Genomic DNA, 8115 nt, shown 5'->3' on the forward strand with positions numbered 1-8115 from the left:
TTTTTCAAACATCCTCTCGTTTTTATTAACTTAACTCTCGCTAGATATGTTATTATCAAAGCGACTTGGTTTTTTATATACACGTAAACGTGATATTTTATTCTTGCTCGGAAACAAGTAAGTCGATACTCAGTTTCATATTTGTATACTTTTTTAAGTTATACATAATATTATATAAACGCCGTAGCGATTTACCACATAAAGAGTCATTCAGTCATAGACATCGACCCGTGGTAATGTTACGTTAATAGTGTATATAACTTGCCGTAGTCAGTATTTGTCAGCTCTTACTCAAACCGCATCAACTGACTACTCTTTCATACTAGTATGAGCCGGCGTAAAAAAATATCGGGTTTTTCAACTAACTAACGGCTGCCTCGGTCACAGCGGATACTACGATGTTTCCCTGCATCTAAATTACATGTTAATACTTGAAAAGTTTTTGCATTTAGAACACTAATTTTTTCATACTTATATCATATTATCAAAAATTATTAAACTATAGTAGATTATATTAAATTTTTTTTTTATTTTATACAGCTAAATATCCGAAAACGGATTAAAAATTATATAACTTTCTAATGTTATTTTTAAATTTTATATTCATTTTTTATTTATATATGTTATTATAATAAGTAAATAATTTTGATTTTACTTATGTTAAACATTGTTTTAATTGATATAAAATTTTAATTCAATCGCATTAAAATATATGATATTTTCATTATAAACCAACAATTATAGCGTAAATTAAATATTTTTGTTTGTTTTATTTCAATCTTTCAATGTTTTTTTTTTATTTAACGATATATATTAACTAAAAACAAAATCTCTTCAAATTCTTATATTTAGTCATTTTTATGAATTAAAATTCTAAACTAGCTTAAAATTAAAATTAATCGATTTTGAGTAATTAAAATGTATCTATAGAAAAAAAAACATCTTTAGATTAATTTCAATGAAATTTTTTTATTTATTAGCTTTTACTTCTGTTGCCATACTCTTTTAAATGATGATTCGTTTCATTTTTATTAAATTTCAAGTTTAATAGAACGACTTTTTTTTTTTTTTTTTTTTTTTTTTTTTTTTTTTTAAAGTGGCTCTATTCAATTTTTTTATTTTTTTCGCAAAAAAATAAAAAAACATATATTAATTATTTAGATAAATGTATTTAGGCAAAAAAATTATTTAATCGGTATTTCTAAATATACAATAGCTTAATAATAAATTAATTTGTTTTCTAACCATAATAATATAAATATACGAACAATGTATATTTATATTATTATAATGAATTATTATAAATATCTATAAAAACTTAATTTTCAGTCAATAATTATTAATAATAAACTTAAAAATAAATTATGAAAATCAAAAAATTTTCATAAATATAAATCGTAAATATCTAAGTTATGTTGATCAAAATGTACTAAATTAACGTGAGGCAGCCGTTACCTGTTGTTGAATATATTATCTCTAGCCTGGCAGATATCATTTTCCTGTTTCGACGCTTTTTTATTTTATTTTACTCATTTATTAATCCAAATTAATTATCATATATTTTTTGATCTGTCAGTAATACTCTACTTTAAACTTATTAGTGAGAAAATTGAAAATTTTATTAATAAGTAAACTTATTGACTTAAGTATATGCTCAATTTTTAACAAGTATAGATGTGTTCCTTATGAATCCTTTATTTTCATAAATTATTCATTAACAAAATTTTATGGTTTCTACGGCATTCAAAACAAAAACATTTCTGTATACACGTGGTTAAATTTTCACAGAATTATGATATATTATCTCCTTTTTAATTATGTAGGATGTTAATCAAATTTCTTGCTACCTACACAGAGAGAAAAAATTTGGGAATTTTTCTTATTTTGCTTAGGAAAAATTCCTTTGTTGACATAGCAAGTTCAGCTCTGTCAGCATAGGAAATTTTACTAGAAGATAATGAATATAATCATATTTACAGAAATTTTAACTAAATATAGTGATATTGTCTATACTACCATTGAAAAATTTCTGTGTCAACATAGAAAAAATCCTCTGTTAACATTACTGAAATTCCTATATTGACATGGGTATTTTTATTATGTCAGGGTAGGAATTTTTCCTATATTACCAGAATAATTTCTTTCATATTGACATAGGATTATTTTCAAGGTTGGCAAAGAAAAAAATTCCTCTGTTAACATAGTAAATATTTCTTCGTTGAGTAGTAAAAATAATTGTGTTGACATAGAAAAAATTTTTATATCAACATCGGAAAAATTGCTATGTTGCATAAGAAAAGTCCACACGAAACTAAAACCAACAAAATAACAAATATTTTGGTCATTATTATTATTTAGGCCTTAAAGCGATAAAATAGAGATGTGGAAAGGTTTTATGGTTTAAGAAAATACGTTTCAAAGTTTTCGAAAAAATTTTATGTAATTTAATTAAAAATTTTTTGTAGCACCTAACAATGAACAAATGTTTTTACAAATTATTCAATTAATATAAACGTGCACTGATAAAAATCGTGTTTTCTTCCGAAATACGCTGCGTACTTGGCCTATCCGCACTTGAGTCAACTGAATTTCAATTGATTCAAAAACATGGAAATTGAAACAAGTTCATAGGGAGATTTGAATGAAAGACTTTACGGTTTTAGGCTTGCTATAGAAATATTTCTGTCAAAAACGATGTATTTGATGAAATGAAATGTGAGATTACAGTAAAAAATAAGAGATAGAGTTGAAGTCGTCTATGTATGTGATAAAAACAACTATGAATTTGTAAAAATACTGTTTCGAGTTGATGGAAATTATTGATTTCTTTCAATCAATTTTGCAAATGTTGTTGATGAAAAGTTTTATGCAATCATCTTAACTTACTTTTTATTTTCCTCAATATATTATAGTGGTGTGTCAATCATATGATTTACTCAATATTAATACAAATGACTTTGAAATAATTGGATACTTTCTGGCTACAAGGAACTAGTACCGCTGATTAAGCTTTATTTCATTTTTATATGACTACTTATTTACTACCTGCAATGTACTTTTGTAATTGAAGAAGTTAAATATATGATTGATTGTGTGTATCCAGAGTAAATGAATATAATAAAAAAAATCGGTCTGTCGGTTGACCCTGCGGGCCAGCCCCAAAACTTCCCTCTGTTTTCGACCTCAAAGAGCTCGAAAACATTAGTGTAGATATATTTTCGAGCTCTTCGAGCTCGAAAATGCTATCACATGCAATTGTTTTTTTATGATCTTTTCAAGCTCTAACAAGTTACCTGTTATGCTGAAGTTTGAAAATTTAAGAATCGAAAATCATCAATGAAGCGGTTTTTAAAATTTAGTTCCTGATTATGTTCAGTAAAATAAGTGTATTGAGGCAGAAATCAATGTCGGGGATCAAAATCACGATTTAAATAAATTTTGACTCATGTAAGAAACAATAAAATATGAAATATCCGATAAAAATATTAAAAACTACGTTTTATCGATTTTTTTGTTGATAATATGATTTAAACTAAAAACCAAGTTCGATGACATTATATGATCAAAAGAAACCATAAAAAAGATGAGTTGGTATGATATCAGGCACATTTTGTTACGTTATATTATGATTTATCCGGAAAAAATAACATAAAATGTTATTTTTTTAACATTTCAACGTCGATATCTTTTGAACTAATCAATCGATTTTGATAGTTGACGTGGCAATCGGCGTGTTTTATTGAATTCTAGAGCTGATTAAAATTTGAAATCGATCGCGTCAGTCGTTTCGAAAATATTTAGAAAAAACCGTTTTTCACCATTTCTTTCTCCTGCGATAACTCTCGAACGAATTATCCGATTTTGATGTTTGAGGTGGGAATCGACGTGTTTTATTGAATACTAGAGCTGATTAGATTTTGAAGTCGATCGTATAAGTCGTTTTTCAGAAATCAATAAAAAACTAAAAAACTAATTTTTTTTGTTTTTTCGTAATTCGCAAATATTTTCGAGTATATTCGATCAAATAATCTGAAATTCTCAGGAAAGTTGATGGCCAACAAGCTCTTTCGATTGCCACCTCAACCATCCAAATCGATTCATTAGTTCAAAAGTTACAAAGAGTTTACACACACACACACACAAACACACACACACACACACACACACACACACACACACACACACACACTCGGACATCATTCTGAAAATAGTCAGAATAGCTTCCTAGGACCTCAAAACGTCGACATCTGATGAAAACTCGATTTTCGAAAATCGGGGTGAAAACAATAACTTCCCGAAATTTTGGAAAATCGTCAATTTTCTTAGCGGGAAGTTAAAAAACAATTTACAGGAATTTATTATTTTTAGAATATTCAAGGGCATGAATGGAATACAATAATCACTGTTTCTTTTATTTATTTATTTATTTAATATAATAAACGCCAATCGGCAGTATACATATGAGGTTTTTATTACAAGATTAGATAATTATATGATTAGATAGCATCATTTTCATGCATGTAATAAGCAACTGTTATAAAGAAATTATTTAGAAATTATTGCACATAGTAATACAGATTAATAGAGTAGTAACAGTTTTTTTACATTGGATGTAAAGGAGGAGAGTGAACCACCAAAGTAATCCTGCTCAGTACAGTGATTATTTACTAGATTCGCAATCCTGTTTATAGGTCCAGAGCACACGTAGTTTTTTGTCGTTTTTATTGAAAACAGCAAAATTCGGGATCTCAGGTCTGGTCTCGAGCAGATGAATCTGAACTGTTCCAGGATTTCAGGGGAATCAATATAGCCATTGATTGTTTTGTAGAAAAAAATCAGGTCAACACACTGTCTACGACTATGTAGATTATTTATCCTGTATTGATTGTAAACATCATCAGTATTTCTAGAACGTGGACGTTATGCAATGTATTTACAGAGCTTACGTTAGATTTTTTCTATTTTAACTTTCATTAGATTCGTAGCAGGAGACCATACTACTGACCCATATTCGAGGATCGGTCTGACCAGGGAATTGAAAAGATGAACCAATGTGTGGTTATTCTTAAAATCTTTCCCGGATCTGAGTATATACCCGAGAACTTTGTAAGCTTGCGAGGCAATCTTGTCGATGTGCGATATGAATGTAAGTTTAGTATCAAAAGTAATCCCAAGATCTTTGATCAAGGTAGAGTTCGGCAGTTGTTGCCCATCAATATTATAATTGTGCAGCCTATAGCCATATGATCTGGTGAACACCATGATTGCGCATTTATTGACGTTCAGGTTGAGTTTATTCTTGAGGCACCAGCTGTGTAATTTGTCAATATCCTGTTGAAGTATGAGATGGTCGGCCTCGCTGCTTATTTTTCTAAAAATTTTCATGTCATCAGCATAAAGTAGGTAATCTGATTCCAGGTTGACAGCTATATCATTGACAAAGATGTTGAAAAGTATGGGTCCTAGATGAGAACCTTGAGGAACACCAGAGTTTACATCATATTTATCCGAGATATGACCATTCACCCTCACCTGTAGAGATCTATCCATCAAGTATGAGCAGCACCATTCACTCCATAGTGGAGGAGTTTATCCAGCAAAATCTCATGATTGACCATGTCGAATGCCTTGCTAAAATCAGTGTATAATGTATGGACATCCAGACCCTGGTTCATTGCATTTTATCTAAAACATCCCTCATGAAAAACGTTTATAAAAAAAATATATTAAAATATAGAAAATATATATTTTTAGTATAAAAATAATATAGTAAAAATACATAAAAATTATATAAATACACATAAAATATGTGTAAAAAATGCATTTCTAATAGCTAAATTTTGGCCGATTTTCGTATATATTTTACATATTTTAAATGTAACTCAAATATACTAAAAAAAGGATGGGAGGAACAAAACGGAGTACTGAAGGAAATACTAAGCTATTGAGAATTCAAATACAGTTAATTTGTTATTTTTCAATGATATCCAAAGTAAATATTCGAAATAATTTTCAGAGACCATTAAAAAAAAAAAATTTCATTTTTGCGGGCAAAATAGGGTACCTTCAAAAAAAAGTAAAAAGAAAAAAAAATTTCTGAATATTAAATAAATTCGATTACATTAAATTTTCTTGTAAGTAATTTTCATAAAGAAAAAATACATTTCACATAATTATTAGGTGCAAGGCAAAATTAAAAATTTTTCAATGGTTTTATCATAAAACAAAACTCATTAACATTGTTTGACTGACACTTTCGATTTTTGAAAAAGTTCAACAAAAAACATTCAAAACAATGGTCAATTACATTTACAAAAATGATTTTGGAAGGTTCAAAAAACATTTAAAAAAAAAGAATTTTTTTTATGAGATTTTCGGGGTACCCTATTTTGCCTTCCTTTTTCTTATATCTTATAATATGTAAAAAATACATGCATGAAAATATTAAAAAAAAGATATTTAAAATACATAAAAAATATATAATTTTATAATATTTTTAACTTCCCGCTAAGAAAATCGACGATTTTCAAAAATTTCGGGAAGTTATTGTTTTCACCCCGATTTTCGAAAATCGAGTTTTCATCAGATGTCGACGTTTTGAGGTCCTAGGAAGCTATTCTGACTATTTTCAGAATGATGTCCAAGTGTGTATGTGTGTGTGTGTGTGTGTGTGTGTGTGTGTGTGTGTGTGTGTTTGTGTGTTTGTGTGTGTGTGTGTGTAAACTCTTTGTAACTTTTGAACTAATGAATCGATTTGGATGGTTGAGGTGGCAATCGAAAGAGCTTGTTGGCCATCAACTTTCCTGAGAATTTCAGATTATTTGATCGAATATACTCGAAAATATTTGCGAATTACGAAAAAACAAAAAAAATTAGTTTTTTAGTTTTTTATTGATTTCTGAAAAACGACTTATACGATCGACTTCAAAATCTAATCAGCTCTAGTATTCAATAAAACACGTCGATTCCCACCTCAAACATCAAAATCAGATAATTCGTTCGAGAGTTATCGCAGGAGAAAGAAATGGTGAAAAACGGTTTTTTCTAAATATTTTCGAAACGACTGACGCGATCGATTTCAAATTTTAATCAGCTCTAGAATTCAATAAAACGCGCCGATTGCCATGTCAACTATCAAAATCGATTGATTAGTTCAAAAGATATCGGCGTTGAAATGTTAAAAAAATAACATTTTATGTTATTTTTTCCGGATAAATCATAATATAACGTAACAAAATGTGCCTGATATCATACCAACTCATCTTTTTTATGGTTTCTTTTGATCAAATAATGTCATCGAACTTGGTTTTTAGTTTAAATCATATTATCAACAAAAAAATCGATAAAACGTAGTTTTTAATATTTTTATCGGATATTTCATATTTTATTGTTTCTTACATGAGTCAAAATTTATTTAAATCGTGATTTTGATCCCCGACATTGATTTCTGCCTCAATACACTTATTTTACTGAACATAATCAGGAACTAAATTTTAAAAACCGCTTCATTGATGATTTTTGATTCTTAAATTTTCAAACTTCAGCATAACAGGTAACTTGTTAGAGCTTGAAAAGATCATAAAAAAAACAATTGCATGTGATAGCATTTTCGAGCTCGAAGAGCTCGAAAATATATCCACACTAATGTTTTCGAGCTCTTTGAGGTCGAAAACAGCGGGAAGTTTTGGGGCTGGCCCGCAGGGTCAACCGACAGACCGATTTTTTTTCTTATGTTGTTGGTTAAATTAAAAATATATTTTTCATATTTTCATAATAAAATTTTTTTATATATTTGAAATATATTATTTATATAATTTTTATATTTTTTCAAACATGTATTTCTTATACACCTCAAAATCTATTTTAAAAATATTTAAATAACATTTAAAATATATAAAAACATCGGCCAAAAGTTAGCTATTAAAAATTTACTTTTTATACATATTTTATATATATTTATGTATTTTTAATGTATTTTTTTTTATAAATGTTTATCATAAGACACCGAACTCGAATAAGCAGCGGTACGAGTGGTTCAATGTTCGCCACTAGATCGTACGCAACCTTTTGTGCTGTTCCTGGTTAAATATATATTTCAGAGTTGTTATATTCCAT

This window comes from Microplitis demolitor, chromosome 2 (assembly GCF_026212275.2).
Source record: "Microplitis demolitor isolate Queensland-Clemson2020A chromosome 2, iyMicDemo2.1a, whole genome shotgun sequence".
Lineage (NCBI taxonomy): Eukaryota > Metazoa > Arthropoda > Insecta > Hymenoptera > Braconidae > Microplitis > Microplitis demolitor.